A 27,556-nucleotide genomic window follows, 5' to 3' on the forward strand; every position below is an offset into this window, starting at 1 on the left:
CTTTGAAGTAATAAGAGTGCTGTCAGCAACTTTCTCCCCAATTCTCGTCTTGATACATTGCTGTAAGAAGCTTATTGATGTGGTATAGTCCCAATGATAAGTCACAGGCAAGGAGGAATGGAGAATTTCCTCTCACACTCTGTCAGCAAGCTATCAGCTAGGCCACTTTTAGACACAATCTTAACATGATAATTTTCAAAAGAACATTAGACGTGGGTCAGAAACAGCTCAGATGATGGATTAAAGGCACATAGGTTTTCTGTGTCCGCAACCTGTAAGTAAGGGAAATTGAAAGGGGGTAGGTAGGGCAACCTATAAAATAATTTTATGGGTTCAGCCAGGCATGGATATCCAATGTTATAAGTGACAGTCACTGAACAGGGCACTGTACCTTTTCATTTTATCAGTGTGGGAAGTCAAACATGACATTATCATTAAGCTTCTCCATCAGACATATTTGGGTTCTTCTTCCTTTTTTTAAAAAAAAAAAGAATTATTTTTGTTTTGCTGTTCTTGCTTGGCGAAGAAGTGATTCTCTCTTTTTCAAATTCTTTCCTCTTTTCCCTGGTCTTTTCCTGAGGGGCTTTTAACTGTCCTGCACAAGGAAGGAACACAGTGGGATTGATTAGTGGAAGATACAGTTTTGAATAAGCATAAGGCAAAGATGTGGAACTGAGCTGTTTTCAAAGGGCCCTGTCAGGCCTGGAAGCCATCTTTTTCATTGGATCTTCAGACCGCCACATTTACTACTGTGGGAAACTGGGAGGGGGGATTGTATGGAGCGTGGGTGATATATAGTCATAATAACATTCCTTTCTCAGAAAGTCAAGGACATCTTGCCCTGCACCTAGAAGGCTGTAACTGGGAAGCATCTCTAGTTGGCACGGTGTTTTGATTGGACCAGTGGTGGATTGCCCCCGGTTCGCACCAGTTCTATAGAACCGGTAGTAAAACCGGCGGGAGGCTCCGACCCCAACATCATCAGAACGTCTCTTCTGCGCATGTGTAGAAGAGTGCACACGTGGCCCCATTGCAAACCAGTAATAATGGTAAGTAGAACCCATCCCTGGATTGAACCATGTGATGGACATGTGGGTGTTGGGCAGGCACTTGAACTTTCCTTTGGGTGGGGAAAACCTGGAAGTTTTCAGATTCAGGTTTTCTCAGATGTGCCAATATGACATCTCTAATAAAATGGAACTTTCAGGAACTTCTAGTCTTGGAGTTTTCTTTCATTGGGGGTGTTACTTGGAACACTGACAGGCCCAAGTGCGCATGCAAGGAAGTGAAAAAGAGAGAGATGACTAACTGTTGGAAGAAAAGTATGTGTTAATGCATCTTAATGAAATTAAACATTGCATCTTTGCATCTTGACAATTAGCAAGCTGACTGAGGTATGGTTTTTTTTCCTCTCTCTCTCTCTCACTTTTACTTAGTTCCTGAAGTTAGGCTGATATGAGATGACTAGAGACTGCACTCGATATGTTTTAAGGTAGTCTATTTTAGGGAGGCAGATCCACATCTTGCCACTTTCTAATGATTTGGTTCACTGAGGCTTTGAATATCTGCTGGCTGCGAGGGCACTAAAATAATCTTTGTGATGGGTTTGTAGGTATGGAAATTTGGGGTGAAAGGAGACTCTAGATGACTCTAGATTGCTGCAGGCATAAATAATATTTGTGGTGGAAGAGAAGAGGGAGTTTTCATACTGGAGCCACATAGAGCTTTTAACAACTTGCAGAGAGATGTCATTTCTCTGCATGATTCCTTAATGATCTTAATGATCTTATCTGGTTTGTTACCATTCATTTAAAGATCTTATTTTAATTAATTGTTTTAATTAGAAGCATTTTTTTTCCTTCTCTGGGTAAGATACCTTCACCAACTAATGGTTACAGTACTGTTTCAGTACCTCATTTTGAGAAGTGGCTAAACCAGGGGTGTCAAACTGGCGGCCCATAGTCCAGATCCGTCATGTGCAGGCCACGCCCACTCCAGCACCGCAAAGGAAAAAAATATTACAATGTGTCACGTGACAGCAACGTGATGCATGAGTTTGACACCTGTGGGCTAAACCATGAGGTCCATCAAACAAAACTCATTTCTACCCTCAATCCCATACCATCCCAGCAACAGTGATTAGTGGTTCTCTCTTTTTTTCTACCAGTAACCGCTGGGAAGGGAAACAAAGCCAAGGGAATCAATCTTTTTTTTCCCTTGCCTGGCATTAAATGTATAAATGTATAAGAATAGTACCAGTTGCCAGGTTTATCACAAAAGTAGAATAAGACTGAATAATGGGAGCAGAGCAGAGGTGACTAGTTCAGCAGGTTCTGACCAGTTCTGGAGAACCGGTAGCAGAAATTTTGAGTTGTTTGGAGAACCCGTAAATACCACCTCTGATTGGCCCTGCCCCCATCTATTCTCTGCCTCCCAAGTCCCAGCTGATCGGGAGGAAATGGGGATTTTGCAGTAACCTTCCCTTGCCATGCCCTCCAAGCCACACCCACAGAACCAGTAGTAAAAAATTTTGAAACCCACCACTGGAGCAGAGCAATTTATGCTGGAATGTTTTTCTACTAATCCATAGACTGAAGCGCTAACAGTGCTTTTTCCAAAAAGCAACTGAACTTTCTTGTTCTTTTTCTTTGAAAACTTTTTGCTTCTCTTCCGAGAAGCTTCTTTGGTTCTTGGATGAAAAGTGAAATGTTTTCAAAGGAAAAAAAGAGCAAGAAAGTCCAGTTGACTTTTGGAAACAGCACCTTGGGACAACCATGACTTGGATGATTGAGAATATCTAATAGACATAGGTTGGAGCATATTAATCCAGTTGTGAGGAAGGATAATTATGATGTATGATTCCAAACAATTATAGTCACCCACAACTCCTTTGTTCATGATAGGCCTCCAAACAGGATCTGCACTATTTTGTAATGAATTAAAGGTATTTGTTTTTGACCAATATTATCAACTATGTCCATCAACAGTTATTAGTCATCTCAGGCAGAGATTTCTTGCACTCCCAAAGATCAAATTACCAAACATTTGTCTTTATGGTCTAGATGTTAAATTGGGGGCTTTAGAACATTCTTTTCCTTAAATTGCACAGGGCATTTTTGAATTGAGGGGTCCTTAGTGCTCTCTGAGCTTGGTTGCTTTCTTGCAGATGTTTCATTATGCAAACTTGGTAACATCATCAGTACTGGTAGGAAGTGGGATTTGATCTCAGTTCATATTCTAGTGGCTTGCTCTATCAGTGTTGTTAGGGATGGTCTTGGTAATTCTTCCAGTGGCCTGTTTACTGTTATCTTGTTTGGTAGTTCATTGATTGGGGCATTGTCTCTTTCTTGATTGTTGGTGTGATGTTAATCTTGGTATTAATCTCTGCTCAAGTGGGTGTTGATAGTTGGTATGTGTGGTCTTTTAGTCTTTTTGTTCCTTTTTTGGCTTGCTGATTGTCTCTTCTGAATGGAATGTAGAGGCTGTTTATTTCTATGGGCCTATTGATGGCCAATTTGTCAGAGTATCAGGCTTCCAGGAATTCTCTTGTGTTTTTAGACTTGGCTTGATCTAGAATGGTCATAGTTTCGCAGTTGAAACTATAGTTAAGTCTATCCGTGTATTGTGAAATTAAGGAGTTTTCATCATATCTTCTGCTGTTAGTTGGACTAGCACTTTGCTAATCTTCTGCCTGTTTATCCCCACATAGTGGCTGTTGTAGTCCTTACATTGTATATTCCCAGAATGACTCCTGTGTTTTTCTTCTGGGGCTGCTGGGTCTTTTGGTTTATGTGGGATGTTTTGGAGGGCTTTGGTTGGGTTTGTGTACTACACTGATGCCAAGTGGTTGCAATAGTCTGTTGGTGGTTTCTGAGATGTTTTTGATGTATGGCAGCATTATCCTTTTCACAGTCTGCATTTGTTGTGCTATATTGAAAATGTAATATTTTAAAATAGGGGGAAATGAATGAATGAATGAATGAATGAATGAATGAGGCTGAGTGGTCAAGCATTTTTAAAATTATTTGTTATTGCTGCCTCCTCCCTGCAGTCAATGTCTTTTCTATAACAGGTTGCAACTTCCTTGTGACGTTAACTTGAAATATTTTTTTCATTTAATTATAATTTCAGATGAACCACACAAAGGAGAAAGGGTGTCTCATATATTTTGCAAAAAAAAAAAAAGAAAAAAAAAAGAAAAAAAGAAAAGAAAAGAAAAGAAAATGCCATTCAAATGGGCAGCAAACTGAACCTTGCAGTGACCTTGCAATAAAGCATATAATAGCACTCAGCCCAAAGGTTATCATTAGCTTTGACAAGCCAAATTGAAATGATGCAATTGGATTGGGAAAGAATACATTTTAATAACTTTTCTTCCACTATCATCCGCTCTTTGAACAACATGGCTTATAAAGATGCATGACTGAATAACAAAATAATCTTCACGAATCAATTACACTGTTCTTTTAGCTTTGTTTTCAATTACACCAACCGCCTTCCTCTGATGTTTATTTTTTCAGAAATCTTACTACAGACGTCATAATGAAATACTTTGAAATAGTGTGCACAAGTCTTAATTTGTTCGTAGCATAAATGCCAAGTCATTGAAAACAGACTTCTGTGCAAGCTGCCATGAGTTTCTAGAGAAACGAAAGGACATGACAAACTTTATATGAGCCCTTGGCCCTCTCTGGCTCTCCTATACAAACATGTAGGAATGGGTAGGAAATTTGATCCATTAAATTTTCAAACAAATATATAAACTATGAACTAGTAAATATATAGAAGTCATGCATAATGAAGAGAGCCAGTATGGTGTAATGGTTAAAATTACAGAGATAGAAACTGGAAGGCCATGAATTCTGGTCACTCACTGAGTGACTCTGGCCAATCACTCTCTCTCAGTCATAAGAAGAAAGCAATGATAAGCTATTCCCAAAAAAGTTGCTAAACAAACTAGGGGGATTTGTCCAAAGAGTTGTCCAGAATCAAGACTGATTCAAAGACGCACAATTCATACTTTTATGAGACACTTTTAGAATTGTATAACGTGATTCACAAATGCAAAGCCATATCTTTTGCAAAATAAATGCAAAATTTTGTTTTAGCAAAATACTTTCTATATAAGATACTTCACAGACGTCTGTACACAAATCAGCAGAAAATGTATGAATGAATACTTTCTGAATCTTTTTCAGCAAGTTCATAAACAATGGTGTCAAACAGAACTCGGGTGAGTAACTTTAGAAAGCAAGCAAAAACAAAATTGGCAGACTCTCCAACCCTAGCCAGAATACATACACAACATAAATACACAACTCATGTCCTATACCGTACCTTATACCAAGGTGGAATCTATTATGATAAGAATTTGTCCAGAGATTCATAACAATTAGAATGGAATTGAAAGGAATTCTTAAGAGTACTTCTCCTTTCTCTTAGCATCCAAGTACACTGCCTGAAACAGACACTGTTTTTTTTTTTAAAAAAAAATCAATATTTTCAATTGAGCAGAGTTTTTTGCAGGCCATTTTATCATACAAAATTAAAATGGAATGGGGCAACTCGCTACAACTTGCTGTGGTCAACTCACCATGGGACAACTTGCCACAGCCAACTCACCTGGGACAACTCGTTGTGGGACAAATTAACAATTCAATTTAACTATTTGAAACAAATAAAAAGGTATTTTAATTGTTGTCATTCACATTTCATTCTGTCCCTCCTTTTTCATCCTTTCTTTAATTGTTCTATTACACCATTTCTTTGATATTAGTGTAATTCTTGTCCCACGATGAGTTGGCTTTAGCGAGTTGGCCATGGTGAGCTGGTCAAGGCGAGTTGGCTACAGTGAATTGTCATAGACCCATATTAAAACTGTGAAGATAACAATACAAATACAACTGTGCATAAGACAATTGCCAAAAGCTAATCCTTAAGATATCAGCAGCAAGAGTAATGATGTTAGTCTTTCTCTACTCACAGCTTCTGCATTGTTAGTTCTACCTTCAGCAGACGTTTGTCCTTTTCTGCATTAGCATTTTGCTTTTAAAAAGCCAAGATGTGTTTCAAAATTCAGTGTGGGAGGAGGAAAGCATCTCAGGTAAAAATAGAAAGCAATAAATAAAGATTTCCAGTAAAGAATAAAAGCACCTGGAAGCAATTTGGAATATAAAATGGAGATAGGGAGGGAGGGAGGGAGGGAGGGAGGGAGGGAGGGAGGGAGGGAGAGAGAGAGAGAGAGAGAGAAAGAGAGAGAGATGATTTGGTTGAAATTTAATATGCTCTTGGTTTAATTTGCATCAACAGTCCAGGATTCTCCTATGGACTGACTTACATTACAAGTAGAGAAAGAAAGATTAAAGATACCAATGATTTATAGACTCCAGGATCTATAAATCTGACAGCAACAGTGTACTGATTATGCAGGATATTGCCTCCTCTTTAAAATAACAAACTGCAAGATGATAGGATGATGGATCTGAATGATTTTTCAGCACAAGAATTTCTAAGATCATCTCCAGAGATTGTTATCAATTTAGCAATGTGGCTGGCATTTATAACTTTACCTTCAATTTATTCAAAAATTTCTGTGGGCAATTTACAGGCTAGTTTGCATTCAGCACAGTCCAGTCCATCTCAAAGCCACATCAGAACAGACACATTCGCCACCTATCTATATATCAAATGGCACCAAACATTCCAAAGTCCCTGGAAATAATATGGTGGGTCATTAGTATAGTTAGGTTACTTTGGTTATTCCACCCCTGTGCCTTTTATGTGCATAAGAGTAGCAGAATAGAGACACCAGATAGTCCCTTCTTTATTCTGAACCATAAAAGAAGCATGCTTTGCAGTAGTTTAAATCCACTCTTATTCCAAAAGATCAGAGTAATTCCTCTCACATCACACATTGTGTATCTTCACAGATTGTCTTGATGGTAAAATATGTTAATCTAAGACAGGGGTCTCCAAACTTGACAATGTTAGGACTTGTAGACTTCAACTCCCAGAATTCCTCAGCTAGCCAGTATTCTGGGAGTTGAAGTCCGCAAGTCTTAAAGTTGCCAATTTGGAGAGTCCTGGTCTAAGAGAAAGGCCCAGTGCCATCTAGTAAGCTTCAGGATGAGATGAAATTTGGAGCCATGACTCTTTAGTTTTTGTCTGATATACAAGTTACCATAGTTTCTGCTATTTCCTTCATCCTTATTTCAAAATATTTCTATTTTGCTATTAGAACAAATTGAACATGAATAGCTCCATGAAAGTCCTTGTAGTAAGCAATGGAAGGGGAACATGATTTTCAACATTGTCTTGAAACAATGGGCAAAGCTGTCCCAAATTGCTTTTTCAAGAGGCAACTGGACTTTCTGGTTTTGCTTTGAAGATGTTTAGCTTCTCATCCAAGAAGCTTCTTCAGCTCTGACTGGATGGTGGGGAATGCAAATGACCAGCTATCTGTAAGGAATGTAAATCCTTCCAGTCCCCACCATCCAATCAGAGCTGAAGAAGCTTCTTGGATAAGGAGCAAAATGTCTTCAAAGAAAAACCAGAAAGTCCAGTTGCCTCTTGAAAAAGCACCTTTGGGACAATCAGGAACTGGATGACTGAGAATCTGCATAAACATAGGGCAAGGCTCTTCTTTTAACATTGGCATCACCTTCTTAAAGAAAACCCTTGATGAACTATCTTCCTCCAAGATGAAAAATTCAACAGACCTTTACTAAAACAAAGTGATTTGTTTAGAACTTAATTCCTCAAAATCTTATACTTTCATTAGTACCCCCCATAGGACCTTATAATTTAATACATTTATTTATTTTCCATCTGGATTGTTGGATTTGGAAGAATTGGGAAGTGCTTGCAGGTTTTATATCTGACAGCATGGATGCACATGTGTATTTAAGATAAATAGGGTGGGAAATCCATTATGTTTCTCACATTTCGGTGGGTGATAATGGTTTTTTCTATAGACAGACTCATTCAAACTAAACAGAAATCCTGGACAGAGAAGCAATTGCAGAGATATTATCAGAGGCAATACTCTTGTTACAAGGAATGGTGGATCAGGCCCAATAAAGAGACTTGAGTCATCAGGTAAAATATATCTCCTTTTATTTGTAGGTTCATCACGTCATCTCTGGAATACATCAGGAACAACTAGAACATGGAGTAGTGTGCCCACCTTTTATACCTGTGGGCGGGGATTCAGGTAAGGAGGGGTCTATGGGAGGAGCTGACCAGGTGGGAGTCTGGGTTAACCCCTGCACTACTGCGCTATAGCTAATCCCTGGCACGGGCAGAGCATTTATGCCTGACAAATCCCCCTCTAAATGCCTGACCCGTGTCTGTAGGCCTGACTGACTGGTTGGTACTTTGGGGTGGATCTTGAGCTTAGAAACTAAGTGTGAGTGTTGCTTGCCCTGTAGTGGTTTTGTGAGTATGTCTGCGGTCTGTTCTTCTGTGTCGCAGTGTATGGCCTTTATGAAACCAATTCGGGAGAGCTGTCTAACGTGTTTGTACTTTATGTCAATGTGCCTTGACCTTTGCCCCACAGCGTCGGACATGGATATCTCTATGGCGGCTTTGTTATCTTCGTGGATATTTATTGGGTAAGCTGGTTCTCTCCACACGCTGGCGAGTAGGTCGTCGAACCAGATGAGATTGTTGGCGGCTTTGGAAAGGCATATATATTCAGCTTCAGTAGTCGAGGTTGCCACCAAGATTTGTTTGCCTGTGTACCAATGCACCGGACAGTTATTTAAGTAGAATATGTACCCAGATGTGCTTTTGCGGCCTTTGGCGTCTCCGGCCCAGTCAGCATCAGCGTAGCATGAGAGGATGGGTTCTTCGGATTTCTCAGGCTCTAGGGTCAAGCATGCATTGGCACTCTGTTTCAGGTATCTCAACACCCTTTTTACTGCATCCCAGTGGTATGTGGTGGGTTTGCTCACGTGCCTGGATAATAAATTGACGGATAGGGCAATGTCCGGTCTTGTCCAGTTAGCGATATAAAGGAGGGAGCCTATGATAGACCTGTATAGCGTGTTATCTCCAAATTCGGGTGATTCATCATGCATGTTTTTTAGGAAGTCCGCCTGCATGGGTGAATCACATCCTTTGGCGTCTGCCATGTTGCACTTATGGAGTAACTCTTCTATTTTCTCTTTCTGAGACAGTTGGAAACCTTTTGGCGTCTGGTTGACTTGTACCCCCAGGTATCGGTTTATCCTCCCAAGGTACTTTAGGGTGAAATGCTCGCTCAGCCTGCTGGCGAAGGTGTTGCGGTTGGCTTCGTGTTTGCTGATGTATAGAATGTCATCCACGTAAACTAGGATGTATTCTGGTGAGTCCCCCTCTTTCCTGGTGAAGAAACAGTTGTCAGCTATGGTCGCCGTGAATCCCATAGACTTCAGGGCCTCTACCAGGCATTCGTACCATCGTTTGCCTGATTGTTTTAGTCCATACAGGCTCTTGTGAAGTAACCAGGTGTCCCCTCTGTTGGTTTCTTTGCTGTGGGGGGCTCTGATGTATATCTCTTTGTCTAGATTGGCGTGCAGGTAGGCGGTCTGCACGTCGAACTGGTGCACCTCCAGCCCTAGTAAGGATGCAATGACCAAGGCACTTTTGACGCTCTCTGTCCTTACGGTGGGCGAATAGGTGTCTGTGTAGTCCTCCGGAAACCTTTGAGCAAACCCCTGGGCAACTAATCTTGCCTTGTATAGGCTTTGGCCCCCCTCTAAGTTTTTGACTTTGAATATCCACCGGGTGCCTATTGTGTTCTTGCCCTCTGGGACTTTGGTGGGGGTGTATACCTCCAGCTTCCTCAGGCTGTCCAGTTCTTTGGCCATGGCTAACTCCCATTTTGCCCTCTCCCCCTGGGGTAGTCTCAGTACCTCTTCGTAGGAGTTTGGCGTAATGTGGTTTGTGTGCACGTGCATCACGTAATCATTCAACCTCTTTGGCAGCTGGTTTCTGGTTGACCTGACAGGCCTGGTCGCTGCCTGCTCAGTGTCATGCAGATATCTGGCCTCTCTTTGTGTCAGTGATTCGACACTTATCTTGGGATGATTCTCTTTCCATCCCTCAACCTTGATGCCTTGGAGGTCGGGCTTGGGCCTGCTCCCTTGTTGTCTATTTGCTGTCTCGTTTTTGGTTTGGGTTTGCTCGATGGGACTATCCTCCCGCTCGGTGGGTACCTCGTTTAGGTGCAACCTGGACCAGTTGGCTTGCTCATGGAATGCCGCTGTTCTGGAGACCACAAACCTATTATTATTGTCCACAAATCTGAAGCCTTTGGTTCCTGGCTCGTATCCCATAAACCTGAGCCTTCTGGACACCTTATCCCCTTTCCTGCGTAACTGCTTGGGTATGTGGACGTCAGCCGTTACGCCGAACACATGTAGGTGTGCTATCTGTGGCTTCTTGTTATACATGACCTCGTAGGGTGTTTTATTTATCACACTGGACCATGTTCTATTTAATGTATAGTTAGAGTAGACCAGGGCTTCAGACCAGAAGTGTTGGCCAATGCCCGTGTCCTCTAGGGCGCACCTGACCATTGTTTGTAGCGTGGAGTTCCGTCGTTCTGCGACCCCGTTCTGAAAGGCGGAAAACGGGGACGACGTAAAGTGAATCACGCCTTTGGACCTGAGCCAATGTGAGAAGTCCTTAGATAAAAACTCAGACCCTCTGTCGGTCATGATCTGTTTGATTTGTTTGTTGTTTTGGGTTTCTACCCTTTTATAAAACTCTTTGAATTTTTGGAAGGCTTCATCCTTTTTTCTTAAGGTGTAGACGAAGCCATATCGACTATGGTCATCCACTATGGTGAGGAAGTACCTTTTTTTGTAATTTATGGATGGCCTTAGGGGCCCTACCAGGTCCATGTGTACTAAGTCGAATATTTGTTTGGCGGCGCGTAACGACTTCTTGGGTCTGGGTTTTACTTTTAGTTTTGAACACTTGCACACCGAGCACTCGAGGTAGTTTTCACAGTTTTTTATTATGGCACCCTCGGTACAATTTGCCATTTTTTGTATCACGGGAAAACTGGCGTGTCCAAGCTTGCGATGCAGCAGATGGGCACAGTCGTCATGCATTGGTTTGCCTATAGAGGGTCTCTTTTGTGTGTGTTTGTTGTGCTGTGTTTCTGGTGTCGTGTTATCGTCGTTATCTACCTCTCCCCCACCTATCTGTTCACCTTCAGACTTGCTTTGGTCAGTGTCTTCTGTGTTCTCTGAACTGGTGTTTATGCTGTGGGCGTAATCCTCATAGAAATTTATGTAGGGTAACCCTTGGTTAATGGTTACTCTCCCTATGTCCTTCCTGTTCTTGCTAACCTTCACATTCCCTTTTGTGAATATCATCTCAACCCCTGATTCCCTGCTGAGCTTTACTGCGGCCAGGATGTTGTGGGGTATTTCCGGGACTAGTAGTACCCCCTCTATTTTCCCTATGCCTGGTAACGTAATTGTCCCCTTGCCTGTTACTCTGACCTGGTTTTGATCAGCAACTTTGATAGAAAAATCCTCTCTCTTGAATGATGAGAGTAATTTCTGATTGTATGTGGTGTGGTTGGAAGCCCCCGAGTCTAGGAGCCAAGAGCTGGTGTCCGTGCCTTGGTGTGTGGTGTGTGTGTGCTCCCCTATCCCATATAGGGACCCTGTCCTGCTGTCGCGTGAGCTGTCCCTGTTTCCCTTCCTATCCCTGGGGATGGGTGAGTCTCTACGCCTATACCTTTCATCGGATGTGTGTCTTTCTGTTTGCCTGTACTTATGTTCTGGCCTGCCTCTTTCCCTATAGTTCTTGGGGCAGTCCCTTTTGATGTGTCCCTTTGACCCGCAGATGTAGCACTCGGGTGTGTTGTGTTGCTTCTCTTGGAAGACTACCCTCTTCTCACTCTTGTGTTCTCTGGGAGGGCCGGGGCGGCTCCTCCTCAGATTGTCTTCTGCGATAAGCCTGTTGGATAGCCTCTCCACAGACAGCATCCCTAGGCTTACGGTGTCTAATTGTGTCAGGAAGTTATTCCATGAGTGGTCTAAAGAGTTGATTATCACACTCTTCATTATTTGGTCGGAAATAACTTCTCCCCTAAGGTGTAGCTCTGCCCTGGTACCGCTTAAGGACACTAGGTGCTCACTCATGGGGGTCCCTGGCCTAAGTCTGGCGGAAAAGAAGTCCTTGGAAATTTGTGTGGTGGTGGACACGCTCTCACTATAAAACAATCCAAACATTTTCCCTATAATTTCGGACACCGTGAGGTTATGGCCAATACAGTGGTAAATTGTGGGGGAAATACTGGCAATCAAAAGGTAGAATGCCTTATGGTGCATGCAGTCCAGCTCTAAAGTCCATGGTTTCTCTGGGGGGTCATTAATAAAATGTGACATGTTTTCTTTCAGAAACACCACCTGGAGCTGCTGTGACCACTCTATGATATTGCCCCCATCCATCCTCAACTTGGGAAAGTCAACAGGTAAGTTCCCAGCACTAGTAGTAAAATTACTTACTGCTGGCTGCTGTCCATGGTTCCTTATGTCTCTATAGCAGCAGTAGGGCATGGGAACGCTTGCCGGTAGTTTAAAAGTCCCGCTTTGTAATTTTTTTCTTTTTTCTTCCTCTAGGCGGAAGAGCGCATGCGCGAAGTCCATTTCAGCTCCGCCGTCGCCGAGGAAGGACCTGTTCGTCGTGGCTCCGCTGTAGAGGCCTCTGCCGGTCGGGTAGGCCTCGGCCTCGGCCTTGGGGGTCCAGGTGTGTTCCGGAAGGTGTCGTTCGGCAGCTGCAGCTCCGGAATGAAGATCTCGGCGGCGCTGAGGATCCGGCGACGGTTGTAAGTAGCTGCCCCAATCCATGCGGTCCGGGGTGCGCGGCCTGGGCGATCGGGGGCGCGGTGTCCCTGGGGTGCGAAGGTGGGCTGGTGAATCGTCGCGGGCGTCGGTGGCTCTCGGGTGGGTGCTCCGCTGTCCCTCTCCTCGCCTTTCCTTCCGTTTTGGCCTCTCCGGCCTCTCCTTGGTGATTTTGAGGCCTGGGCCGAAGGCGGCGGCGAGGGTCTTCATGGCCCTATCCACTTGCCGCTCGCTGGGGGTGTACCAGGGGTCGGAGTCGGATTCGGTTCCCTCTCCCTGGTCACTTTCATCGTTGTTTATGGTCCGGCATTTTTCGCGCGCCGGCCATTTTGAATTCTGTATGTTGATTGGTTGGGGGTCGGCCATCTTGTCTGACCACGTGGACAAAGATGGCCGCCGTTTCAAATTTGGAGCGGGGCTTCGGGGCTCGGTGGCCGTTGGGGGTGCCCTTTTGGGCGATCCACTCACCGAGTCCAGCTCCTCAAGTTCGGAGTCCGAGCCCTCTTCGCTCCTTGCCACCTCGCGGTCGATTATGAAGCTCCGCAGGTCGGCAAGGAGGTTCTTGTCGCCGGCTCGTTCTTTCAGCAGCTGTAGGACGTCGAGTCGCAGCTTCTCTTCCTCTTGATCGTGGTGGTGGGCCCTTTTTCCTTTTCCGATCTCCCCCCTTTCTTCCGTCGCGGTGGTTTTGGGGGTAGTCGAGGCTCCTGCCTTTCCTGGCGAATCCGATGGGTTGCTTTCCCGTTGCTTCGGAGGTGTCGCCATTCTGCAGGTAGGTATGGGTCCTTGTTGTGTGGCTTGGGATCTTTGGGCCTTACCAACCATCCTCTGCTACCATTTTGTTACAAGGAATGGTGGATCAGGCCCAATAAAGAGACTTGAGTCATCAGGTAAAATATATCTCCTTTTATTTGTAGGTTCATCACGTCATCTCTGGAATACATCAGGAACAACTAGAACATGGAGTAGTGTGCCCACCTTTTATACCTGTGGGCGGGGATTCAGGTAAGGAGGGGTCTATGGGAGGAGCTGACCAGGTGGGAGTCTGGGTTAACCCCTGCACTACTGCGCTATAGCTAATCCCTGGCACGGGCAGAGCATTTATGCCTGACAACTCTTCACAGTCAGTATAGAACAATTGGAAGAATTTTGAGCACGATTGTGTAATTACAAACCAACTTGTCTCCTTGTCCCTCTTCACACTTCTGTGCCAACCCGCTTGGATAGTGATGGATGGATACATTAAAGAAAATAATTCCAAACTACACCACTTTTCTGCATGCTGCATGCCCTTAGGATCTTTAACAAAGTTATGATATAATTATAACAAGATTTCTGTTAGGTTGAAATAGGTGAATCTGTTACTGGATGTTTATTCATTTCCCCAGCCTTAGGTTAATTTTAGATCACTTCTACATCAGTTTGTGAATTCTGCCTTCCAAGCAAAAATTTGATGCATTTTTAGGCTCTTTTTTCCTTATATAAACAAGCTTAAATACATTATTCCTAGCTAGGGACATTGTCACCAAGCAATTTTTCATTAGAATAATACTTGGGGGGGACACTTTCTCCCAGTACATGCATTTTTGATGCATAGTTTATTTAAAGATGTTTTCTTTGGAGCCATTTTTTTTGAGTTGCACATTTTTCTCCTTATTTCCAATGATACAAGTAAAAGGCTGTCTTCTCAATTTGGCTCACAGTAAAATATTGGTCCCATTGAATTCATCTGTATTTTACAGTCATGTATGCATGCACAAAGGAGCCTTCCTTCCTTCCTTCCTCCCTCCCTCCCTCCCCCTTTTTGACCTCTGCCCATCCCATTTTTGGTCCATTCCAGGCAGTGGGGATCGCCGCCGCCTATCCCCGCTGCCTGGAACAGGCCAAAAATGGGATGCTCGGAGGCCGAAAATGGGATGCATGGAGGCCGAAAATGGGGCATGTGGAGGCGGCGATAGGTGACAGCCATGATGGGACGCAATGGCACCAATGGGCGGCAGCAATCCCCACAGTCTGGAACAGCTGATAGGTGCTATTCCAGGAGGCCGATCCAACCGCCAATCAGCTGCTCATGCTAAATCAGGCTATGCTGAAGCTGACCACGCTGTTTGCTGTTTTCTGCTTGCTGCAAGGAGGTAAATTACTGAGAGGCGGAGACCAAAGGGTGCGGGCCAGTGGGTGGGTGGGGCTTCAGCAACATTCACTATATAAGACGCACAGATATTTACACCCACTTTTTTGTGGGGAGGGGGGGAGAGTGCATCTTATACTCCAAAAAGTAGGTACTTTTGCCTTTTAGCATAATGATTAGGTTACCTGCATAGTTATAAATAACTAGTTTCAGAAATGTTTTATGACTGGCAGTGGCCCTCATCACACTTCTTTTGAGATGACTTGTCCATGATGCTGTATTGGTAAAAATTACCTCTACATATGAGAAAGAATTAATTTGATATATAGGCTCCTCATATAAGTACCAGTCAGTTTCAATTGGTACACCTCTTTCCAAATACTATTAATTTGCTCTTGGCCATATTGATTTTCAAGGAGTTAATGGTGGAGTAAGTGCCCTATCCAGAGTAGTCTCCTTAGGCCAATTCGTGATTGCACAGGGAGGACCATATCATCTTCTGTCAAGGGTATACCATTAATAAATCAATATCTGGTGGTTCAGAAAACAAAAAAATGATTTCAGAAAAGGTGTGTTTGATTAAAAGAAATGTCTACAGAACTGTTAACATCTCCTAATTCTGTTTCAGGTTATAGTGGGTCGATTTTAGTTTCACCAATAATAAATTTTATTATTTGATTATACTCTATTAAAATATTTACACACAAGGACACACACAAAAATTACTTTTAGACAAATGCCGCATACTGAGATCTTTTTTTTTTTTAATATCCCGTCTGTCCTTTTCACCTCCATTTTATAGGCTTTCACAGAACTTATTTTCACTCTGAAAACAGCATTCTAATAAAACATTTATGACCTGAAATCTTATGGCAGGGCTAGAGTTTTTATTATCATTATTAGTGAAAAGCTATGATATTTTCTTTGAACATTGTTAGAGAAAGGAAAAGAAAGGTGATGTGATCAATGGCCTGTAAATATTATGATTTTCAGTTTCTATCTACAAGATGGCAAATCTTTTTGGAAAAAGAGAAAACAAGCTCTCCAAGCATGGCACCTCTGCTTTAGGTAAAAGACAATTTCTGTAAGACAATAATGACAATAACAATTGCAGAGAAAGTGAAAAATAAATGGTCAGTCTTGAAAAGGAGAATTTATTGCCACAGTTCCTTTTCTTTAATTCTTGATTACAGGACAGGAGGAATGCATGCAAAATCATTGAAGTATGAAGTTAGAAGGGAATACAAGGATCATCTTTTCCAACCCAAAGTGCAGTAAAGCCAATTAAAATACCCTCAAATAATACTGAAGAAGTAGCTGTCCACCTCCTTCATAAAATGTCTAGAGATGGTGAACCCACATTCTCTATTCAGATGATTGTTCTGATGTCATACCAATCTGACCATCAGTTTCTATTTATATTCAAATGAAATCATCAGAGCATGATGATTGCTTAAAGCCTACTTTAACAATGATTGATTGTTCGGATTGAAATACATGTTTGTTATGAGCCAAACACGTACGTGTATGAAGGGACTTGGCTTGGATCATGATGCTGCATCTGCCATCTTGACTCTTTTGACAAATATACACACAGGAATTGGGTATGTATATTCTAGTGAAAAGAAGGACTTGGAGGTGACATGACAATATTTGAAGAGCTGCCACAAAGAAGAGGGGTGGGGTGGGGTGGGGTGGGGGGTCAACTTATTTTCCAAAGCACCAGAAGCAGTGGATGGAAAGTAATCAAGGAGAGAAACAACCTACAACTAAGAAGAAAATTATTGACAATGAGAAGTTGTGACTGCTCCATCATTGGAGGCTTTTAAGAAGAGACTCGGCAGACACTTGTCTGGAATGATAGGATTTCCTGATTGAGAAAGATGTGGGACTAAAAGACCTTCAAGGTCCCTTCCAACTCAGTTATTCTGTTTTACTTCTGTCACACAACCCGAAGATATTGCTTTTAGTGCCTTGAATATTTTCTCCACCCAGCCTCTCATTGTCTGTCATTCCAAGATCTAATATTAATGTTCAAACTTACATTTAATTTTTGTCCCTTTAATGACATCATGTTATATTTGGGTTAATGTGAGTGTTTCATATTTTAAAATCATAGCTTACAATTCTTTTACTATAGAGTTCCATCTAGCCAACTCATGAACTGTTGGCTTCATTATCTTTTCCATAGATGTGTCAGTTCTCATGATGTGTCCTAAGTATTACAGTCCTTTTTCATGATCCTTGCTTCCAATGCCCATTCTGACTTAGTTTCTTCTAGTACAAACAATACAAATCTTAGCTCAAAAGAGTCAATCTTCTTCCTCTTCCTTTTGCCTAGAGTCCATTCCTCACATCCATAACATCATCAGAGGGAACATAGAGTTAATCATCCTAATTTTTGTCTTATTCTGGGTTCCTTGGATTTTTTTTCCCTTTGAAATCCATCTTCTATTTTGAGGGAATACTGTCTAAAGTTTTGAACTCCATATTTAAAGGTGCAATTGCTAATGTGATCAATGAGAAGCCGATTAATGAGCAAAAAACATTGGTTGGGCTCTAGATCATATTCCCCATCCATAGACACTTGCATACAAAAGAAAAACATAAATTAGTTTTGTTTTTTTTTTTAAAAAAAAAACATCAAATAGATTCAGCCCCCATCACAGTCCATATGCTTCATTTTTCTCCTAACCCAATTGTATTTCTGGCTTCTATGTCTCCTGGCTCCTGGAAAGTTCTTGGATAAGTTCTTCAGCTAACAGAGCTGTCACCATCTTGGAATTCATAATGAAGACTAAATATGTGAAATGTTACTAGTTGAGAGCATTCCAGGCTGTGCCTCTATTGTGCCTAAGTACTTTAGGTAATGTATGTCTCTTGGTTCACCTTAAGTCATGACACCAATGAATTTTCTCATTTACTGCTTCACTGAATCACCCTCCCAAATAGCAGCATAAAAGAAGAGCAGCTCTTTCCACTTGTCCCAAAAATCTGGAGGTCAATATATAGGAAGGAACAAAAATACAATATCAAATGTGCACAATTAGCAGAGAAGTAGCATTGTTAGAAATCTTACAAGCTTTGCTCCAAAAGATTTGATGTAATCAGGAATAATTTTCCAATATGTTCCACTGCAAAATACTCAAACATGGGTAAAAGTGAAATCAAAGAAAGTTATGCAAAACTATGTATTTTCCACAATACATTGGAAGCCCTGAAAATTGGGACTTTTTTTAAATCAAACAATTTAATTTCATTGCAAAGTTCCTGTATCAAAATAACAGGAACTAAGCAGACCCTAACTCTTGAATTTGTTTTCTGGACTGATGCCATGGGAACACAATGACAAGCTCACATATATAAAGAATAGAAACTGAAGCTCTTTGAAAGTTATATTTTTTTAGGGCAACACACGAGAATAAAAATTATTCCTCAAGCGAGTGTGCTTTAGCAAGGCATTTTCTCTAGTTGCAATATAATTGCTTCTGCCTCAATAACAAAATAGAAATGAAACGTCCTTAGCCTCTGAAAAAACTTACCGGGTGACAATCATATTTTGATCACATAATTATATAATTATAAGGTTATCCCTTTCTCTCTTTTTTCTAAAAACCCCTATGCATTTAATAGGATTTTCTGCTAAAATGAAATGTTTGCAAGGGAGGTAGCATTAAAAGATATACTTTTTCTTATTGAACACTTTGGTAAAAAAAGTATATATATATATATATGTATATGTATATGTATATGTATATGTATATGTATATGTATATGTATATGTATATATGTATATGTATATATGTATGTATGTATGTATGTATCTATATATGTATGTATGTATATATGTATATATGTATCTATATGTATATGTATATATGTATATATGTATAGTTAATATTTCGGGTTTCTTCCCGTGTAATTGTGGATATATCCCTAAAAGGGTAGAAGCGACGTTTCGACAGAATCTCATCTGCCAACATCAGGCTTATGTGAGGAGTCTTTTGCAGTAACTGCCGTTACTATTTCAAATCTGGACATGTATGTATGTATGTATGTATGTATGTATGTATGTATTAAAAAAAGAACTGCCTAGCAATCCAAATGTCTGTGAGAATAACCTTGGGAGACAGGAGGAAGAGCCACAGCTTAGACTATGATCAGACAGAAGATCTTAGTCCACAGAAAGAATGAGAACAGAGAAAGCATCTCAGAAGGGACCCTCTTTAGTTCTCTAGAATTCAATGTGCATTGAACACAGGGGACACGGGGGCTCAAGAAAGACCAGTTAGTATGTTGGGTATGTTTGCCACCATTAATTTATATAAAAAAGATTAAAACAGGAAAGGGAAGGGAAGGGAAGGGAAGGGAAGGGAAGGAAGGAAGAAAGAAAGAAAGAAAGAAAGAAAGAAAGAAAGAAAGAAAGAAAGAAAGAAAGAAAGAAAGAAAGAAAGTCATTGTGTTAAGATTAGGAAGGTGGGTGTTTGGAAACTAGCTGTTTGGATAAGTGTAAATGGGGAATAAACACAGCTCTGGTAGTAAATTATTGGACCACAACATCCCCAACTGTACATATACATCTACGCAGCCCACCACAATCATTTGAGCGTGGTGCTAGAGCCCTAGGAAAAATGTCTATTTCAGTGTTGCTGATAGAGAGGCAACTGGTGGAACCATCAGGTCTAGACCTCCAAAGATCCCCAAATCCATTAAATTCAGCACCACGGACAGTTCTATCTTCTTTCTCCCTACTATTCTGGGGGTGGGGTGGGGAGGAGAATGAAAGGTTTTGGACATGATTGTTAAGTTTAAGCTGCTGTGGCTCAAATTCAAAAGCAAACCGCACCACACTATGCACTGCCACCTTTTATGTGTAACCCATAAAAAAAAATTCCTTATATTTCCCTGCTCCAAAGCATAATCTAAGATTCTAAAGAATGTGGGTAGTAGGTGATACTGGATTAGAAGCAGGAAGGTACAGGTTCCAATTCTTTTTAGGCACAAAAGCCATCTGGGAGATCTGGGCCAGCCATTCTCTCTCAGACCAAAGCCAACATCAGATTCTATGACAAACCTGATGGAGAACAATATCCCTTGTTGCATCATCTGTTAATGGCCTTGCTGAGCAAATTAAGCAGTATGTTATAGTGGTTAAGATGCTAGGAGCAGCAAACTCCTGGTTCCAATCTTCCCTTAGGCACAAGAGTCAATTGGGTGACCTTGGGCTAGTCGTTCTTTCTTTTAATCCCCAAAAACAAATATCTATCAGTCTGTGCTGTATTATTGTAATTGATTATGGTCTTCATCCCCCAATGGATTGGGCTGATAGTGTATATTTATTTATGTTATACAATTCAGAGGTCACCCAGGTGCAAATGATTCTGGACAGATTACACTTAAAAAAAGCAGGAGCAATAAAAATAAGGAAACTATGATCTGTGTCATAGAGATACAACAAGCAACTCAACCTCTGGGGGCTCAGTCCTGTCCCAAAGTCTGGGAGAAGGGCCACATTTTCAGTGGTTTTCTGAATGTCATTAGGGAGCTGTCTGGATCTCCGGAGGGATGCTGTTTCTGAGACAGATGCTCTGACAGAGAAGATATGCCTTTTAGGACCTGACAATGTGTATTCCAGGCTGTCTCTCTATCGTGCCTAAATACTTTAGGTAATGTATGCCTCTTGGTTCACCTTAAGTCATGACTAGGTTTTTTTTTTTCCAGTTATTTTCTGAATGTCATCAGGGAGCTGTCTGGATCTCTGGAGGGATGCTGTTTCTGAAAAAGGTATTGTAACAGAGAAGGTATGTCTTCTGGGACCTGACACGCTACATTGTTTACTTGACAAGACTCAAAGTACACCTACTCTACCCAATCTCACCAGACAGACAAAAATAATTGGATGTAGGTGATCCTTGAAATAATAATTGCAATATATTGGAGAATAACAACTCAATAAATAGGTACATATTATGAGTCATCAGTTTGGAAAACAAATTAATTGAAGAAGTAAAAAGAAATCAGGAAAAGTAGTTAAGGGACTAGAGCAGTGATGGCTACCTTTTTTGCTGTCGCATGCCAAAAGCGTGGGAAGCATGGGGGGGGTCATGCCCGCACATGCCCACACCTATAATTCAATGCCCCCTGTGCATGCGCACGCAACCCTCCACACTTCCCCCACTTTTGGCACGGTACAGCAAAAAGGTTACCGGTGGACCTGGTAGGCCTGTTTTTCTCCCTCCCCAGGCTCCAGAAGCTTTCTTGGAGCCTGGGGAGGGCAAAACGGCCTTCCCCAACCCTCCCGGAGGCCCTCTGGAGGCCAGAAACTGCCCATTTCCCAACTTCTGGTAGGCCCAGAAGGCCCAAAAATCAGCTGGCCAGCCCGCACATGTGCACTGGAGCTGAGCTAGGCAATGCTTGTGTGCCTACAGATATGGCTCCGTGTACCACCTGTGGCACTCGTGCCATAGGTTCGCCATCACCAGTGTAGAGGCTCACAGGACGTACTATAAACCCATGCAATTCATCAGGAAGAGACCTAGACAGAGACAAACTGCTTTCAAAACTGGACTTGTGCAAAAGACAGAATTGTTTATGACAGATTATCTCCTGTATGCCTAAAGAAGGTAAATGTTGACTTTGTTTTCAAAAAGGGGGAAAGGTGGGCCATGAAGATTTCCTATCAGTGAGTCTGATCTTGATACTTGAGAAGGTTTTAGAGCAGAGGATTATATTATTGCTCTATAAGCACCTTGAAAACAATTATACAGTGATTAGTAAAGGCTGGGATAGATTTATCAAAAGGAAACCTTATCCAGTAATGACTGATATATTAAAAGATTAATAAATTTTAATAAATTAATAAATATTAGATTGGTTAATACTCACATTTCATTTAGTGACCATTTCTTGACTTACAGCTGTTCAATTAACTACCATTCAAAGTTATAACAGCACTAAAAAAAAGTAATGTATGACAGTTTTTCACACTTACAACTGTTTCAGCATTCCCATGGTCACATGATCAAAATTCCAATGCTTGACAACCGACTCATATTTATGATAGTTGCATTGTCCTGGGCTCATGTGATCAGTGGCGGTATTCAGCCAGTTCAGACCGGTTCGGGCGAACTGGTAGTGGCGACCTGCAGCCCCGGCACTATGCCATCCTATTTTGCCATATTTTCTAAGCCACGCGCATGTATGTAAGCTGCGCGCGTGAGCAAAGTGTATGTGTGGAAGGCCGTGTGCATGTGCGGAAGGCGCGAGCGCACATTTTTGGTGTGCGGTGAACTGGTGGTAAAATTATGTGAAACCCACCTCTGCAGGTGATCATCTTTTGAGAACTTCTGACAAGCAAAGTCAATGGGCAAGCCAGAGTCACTTAACAACGTTCACTAACTAAACAATTGCAATGATTCACTTAACCACTATGGCAAGAAAAGTCATAAAATTCATTTAACAAATCTCTCACTTAGCAACAGAAATTTTGGGCTCCATTATGGGTGTAAGTTAAGGGCTACCTATATTAACTTTTATTAATTTTTGATCAGGTGAATTTCTAAATGGACTGCTGAAATCCGATGTATATAATATATTGTGAGGATTTGGTGATATATCTTCAGGTTAACAGGCTACTTAAGCATCTCTGGAGGATATATCTATAATGTGGATCCACAGCCATTTAAAATAGTACTTATCAATGATTCCATATCAGAGAAGACTGAAGTACCAAATCGGACATCACAGGTTTCAGTCCTGGGTCTGTTCCTTTTCAAAATTTTGATTCATAATTTGGACAAAGAGGCAGAGAAAACACTTTACAAATTTGTGATTGATACAGAAATATGCAAAAACAAAAAAACAAAACAAAAAAACACCCACCCCACCTAATGTTCTAGATTAAAGGGCTCCAAACTTGGCAACTTTCAGACTTATGAAGTTCAACTTCCAGAATTCCCCAGCTTGCATGATAGAAACAATATTCAAATCCATCTTGGTAAATTGAATCAATGGAGTAAAAAATAGCAAAATGAAATTTAAGAAAGAAAAAGATAAAATGCCTCACTTGGAAAAAAAGAAAATAAATTCTCAGATATGGGAAGATCTGGAAAAATGTATCTTGATATTATAATTGATATTTTGACATTATAATTGATCACAAGAGAAATATGAGTCAGCGGTGTGTTCTGATTGCTGAAAAGGTAAATGCTTTTTTAGGCTACATTAATAAAAAAACTATATGTCATGGAAAGTAATACTTCTATTATATTTGGCATTGTCTAACTAAATCTTGTGTCCTGTAGTTCTTTCTTTTTAAGAAAGAATCAGAGAAACCAAAATACGTATAGGAAAAGTGACAAAGATGGTGACCCAAACTGGAAACTACATTGATGGAGAGGCTGAGAAAAACTGGCATACTTGGCCTTGATAAAAGACATATGTGGCAGCTGGAATAGTACTTTTCAAGTCCTGGAATGGGTGCTTTTCAGAACAAAATCAAATCAATTCTCCACTGCCCCTGAGTTCAAGTCACAGACGAATGGCCTTACATATCAAGAACATGGATTCAAGTTAAAGGTTAGAACAACCTTCTTAAGAGAAACCGGCTGTTTGACAATAGAACCAATTAACGGAGGCAGTGGGCAAAATCTTTCACTGGTTCTGTTGTAGTAGACTGAAAAAAAAAAATCTGCCAGGGATAGTTTACTTTGAATTCTGGGACTCAGAGGGTGGTTGGACTTAGTGACTCAAATAGTGCCACCCCTCTCTATAATTGTAAGAAAGCTCTGGCTGAAATACACATATAGGACATTAATGCTACAGGAGTTCATTGGTTTAGCTGCAAATGTGCCTCTGCATTTAATGGGCAGGATTGTTAAAATGCAAATTGCATCAGATGTTGGCACAGTAATTGCTAAGAACTCAAAAAGCATGGAGAACACGTTTCCTTCCTTGCAGCAATCCTGAGGTATACCTCTCCTCCGGAAACTAGTATTTCCTTTGCAATGTTCAATCCTCCACTAGAATCAGTAAAATAGTTCCACCTAATGCAAGGAGCATCTGCAGAGGAAAGATTTTCCTCGGGCCACATCAGGGAAGGCAAAACACATTTCTCCATCACATGCCTGCTCCGATCACAATAATTACTAATCCTTCCCCAGATGATACCATTTGCATATTTTTAAAACCTTCCGCATTAAATGACTTATTTGCAAACATAGCTAGTTTCAGAGCAGAAGGTCCCATCTGGAAAAAAAAAACACAAAAAAAAACCATGCCTAAATTAATGTTAATGCAGGGTCACAAATCATCCGTCTCCAGGGCAGGCTGAAAAAGCCGTATTTTTAATGCTTTATTAAAAGATAGCAGGATTGAAACTATAGACACTTTGGAGGAGAATGCTGTTGCCAAAGGCAGGGCTGACCAAAGAGAAGACACTTTTTATCTAGCTTATGTACAAGATTACAAGCTAAGAATTATGATTTCTTTTTTTAAAAAAAGCGTTAATTGTAATGTTTCTAAAGTTTGATAATGTTATGTTTAAAAGAAGGATTAAAATAACAAGGGTGGAAGTAACTCGTGCATCAGGGGTGGGTCCTACTTACCTTTACTACCGGTTCGCAACGGGATCGCGCATGTGAGTTCGCTTCACTTGCACGCACGCCTTGCTTCTGCGCATGCTCAGAAGCTTCTGCACATGTGCTGATCGCTGATGATGACATCTGGGGCGGTGGGCGAGGCCTCCTGACGGTTTTACTACTGGTTCTTGTGAACCAGTCTGAACTGGGGGCAACCCACCACTGCCGTGCATGTGTCCCCCTTGTAGTGTGGAGGGTATTGAAATCCCAGGTAGTCTTCAACTTCCAACCACAACTGAGCCCAACATTTATGTTTTTAAGTGAGAAATTTGTTAAGTGAGTTTTGCCCCATTTTACGACTTTTCTCACCCCATTTGTTAAACAAATCACTGGTAGTAACACAGTGAAGAACTAACTGAAGAAGTTAGTAACATAGTTGTTAAGTGAATCTGGTTTCCTCATGGACTTTGCTTGTCAGAAGGTCGCAAAATGAGATCACATGACTCTGGGACACTGCAACCATCATAAAATTGAATCAATTGTCAAGTATACGAATGTAAATCATGTGACCATGGGGATGTTACAATAGTCATAAGTGTGAAAAATGGTCATAAATCACTGTTTTAGTGCCATCGTAACTTTGAACAGTCACTAAATGAACTGTTGTAAATCGAGGACCACCTGTACTGAAAGGGCCTGTCAAGTCAGATAGGCCTTAACTGACAGAATCGAACCAAGTACATTATAGCTACCAATTTTGAGTGATGAAATGTGGAAAACAATTTTCCATATTAGATCAGCCACTGCTTGGGCCAAAAAGGAACCATCTGATACTTTGGCACATGGGCAAGGGGTAATAGGTGTGCTACAAGGCTCAATTCCCTTTGTTAGGCTATCATAACATAGAACTGAAATTCTATCATGAGATAAATCTATTGACTTGTGGTTTCCAGAAATGAATGTATGAAAACAATATTCCATAGAACAATGGCCTGTAGATAAGAGATGCTGTATATTTGGAAACATGGACTTTATTTAATGAATTGGAAGAACAAAAAGAAATAACGAAAACAAAAGATTTGAATCTGAAAAGGAAAAAAATGTTCTACAAAAGCAGTAGAAAAACAGCACCACAAACATACTCACAGATGCAGTCAATGAAAATTTTGAGCAAAATAATGAAACAGAACCATCGTTATCAGAATATTAATATTAATTTGGTGAAAAAGTTTGGGAATGCATGAAGGAAATTGTAAGATAAAATTGGTCTCACTTGAAATTGGGAATCTTCCTCAAATAAAATTTAAGTGAAATTTGTCATGACACAAATATGGTTACACAATCAATTATGATAAAAAATGATCAGAGAGATTAATTAGCTCTTGCAAAGGTAATAACGATAGAACTGGGTCATGAACTAAAAGCACACTACCAAACTATTTCAGATGCCAATTAGTTTGCAAAATAAATCACTTTTCAAAAGATATTAGCAACCAATAGAATTAAAAGCAACAAAAACAAGAAAATGAAAAATAAAAACAACTCTGAAAAAGCAATACAATTTTGATCCCAAAAGTTTTCAGGAAAAGATGAACTGCATGAATTTGAGGTCAAACATTATACATTTTCATCTTGCAAATAATTTCATGGCAAGAAATGTATTGGAAAAATTTGGAATTAATAATAAAATTATGGAGTTTTTGAATAAAGCAACAGAAAAGTGGAAAACAACACAAAATATCAAATGCAAAATTATTTTGAGAGATCAAAATCAGAAGAATGGCCTTTATCTAAAGAAATGCACTGGTTATAGATACTGTTCTAATCTTTGAGATAACTGTACAATAGATTTTGGATTGAAAAAGTGTACAGGGCCGGCAATTAAAAAAAGAAAAAGAAAAATTGAATGCTCAGAAAGAATGGTGCTAAAATCAAAGCACTGGCAAGGAAGAAATTTCAAAAATGGGAGAAATCTCAGGTTTTAAAGACTTTTAGTAATTACTATTTCAAACTAAGTCTTTATGCAATTTATCTGGATTCCTGGCAAAAGTGATATTACCCCTTCTCCAGAAGCCTGTTCTGCTTGAATGAAGGGAGGGCATATAAAAATGTGAAAAAGATATAGAAAGGTTTTCAGACTCAGAGAAAAGGAAATGTTCATTCTGACCGATTCTCTCCAAGGGACGAGAGTTCGATTGACTGCATCCATATCCCAAGTTCCTTTGGAAAAACGACAACTAAGTTCTACCATAAATTTTGTAGTAGAAGAGGTTTTCGAACCTTGTAGCCAGTTAGGAGACTTTGAAGTATCTCAAGGCAACAGTGAAGATGAATCTCTTATTTCCTGTGATGTTTTTACTAGCCTGATTTAAAAGAAAACCAACCGACATAAAATTCTTTCCACTTCTTCTCTTTTGGTCCACTATTCTGTGCCTTTAATGCAGAAATGTCTGTATTTGTTCCTGTCATTGAGACAAGGAAACTCAATTTTTTTTGCCTCGGAAACAGCTTGTCAAGTGTTGACATTTGTTTTACATACTCTAAGATTCCAAAGCCCATTTCCAAGCTTGTGATAAGGCTTGTTGGTGCTCGGCCATTTTTTGAAAAGACAATGAAGTCACAGCACATCTGTATTTCTCTGTCAAAGGGATGTCAAGGAAATTTAGAGGAAACTGTCAAAAACAGAGGTGGGAAAGAAAGAGAGAAGGAGAAATAGAAACCTCCGAGAAAATGCTATTAACTATGGAAGGCAGTTTTCAGCCCGTGCAATTTATTGCTACCTCTTTATGAACATGCAGCACAAAGGTGATTCAGAGGTTCCTTCTAGATCAGTGATGGCTAACCTTTTTGCCATCACGTGCCAGGAGGGGAGGCAGGAGGGGTGTCACGCACACGTGTGCCCATCCATAATTCTATGCGCCCCATCCCCATGCATGCATGCACAACCCCACCCCCCACTCCCGGCATGCGATGGCCCGGTAAGCCCATTTTTCTTTCTCACC

At 40.9% G+C, this 27,556-nt stretch overlaps 1 long non-coding RNA gene across 1 annotated transcript in view; it reads right to left on the reverse strand.

The window, feature by feature from the left end:
• Positions 1-382: 382 nt before the first annotated feature.
• The window catches only part of LOC148115182 (uncharacterized), a 40,750-nt gene continuing 13,576 nt past the window's right edge, over positions 383-27,556 (reverse strand). The window contains exon 5 of the long non-coding RNA XR_015732304.1: positions 383-471. This is a non-coding gene — a long non-coding RNA (uncharacterized LOC148115182). The remainder of the gene's footprint in view (positions 472-27,556) is intronic.

The sequence above is a fragment of the Pantherophis guttatus genome, chromosome 2 (genome assembly GCF_059756535.1).
Source record: "Pantherophis guttatus breed Tessera chromosome 2, ASM5975653v1, whole genome shotgun sequence".
Taxonomy (NCBI): domain Eukaryota; kingdom Metazoa; phylum Chordata; class Lepidosauria; order Squamata; family Colubridae; genus Pantherophis; species Pantherophis guttatus.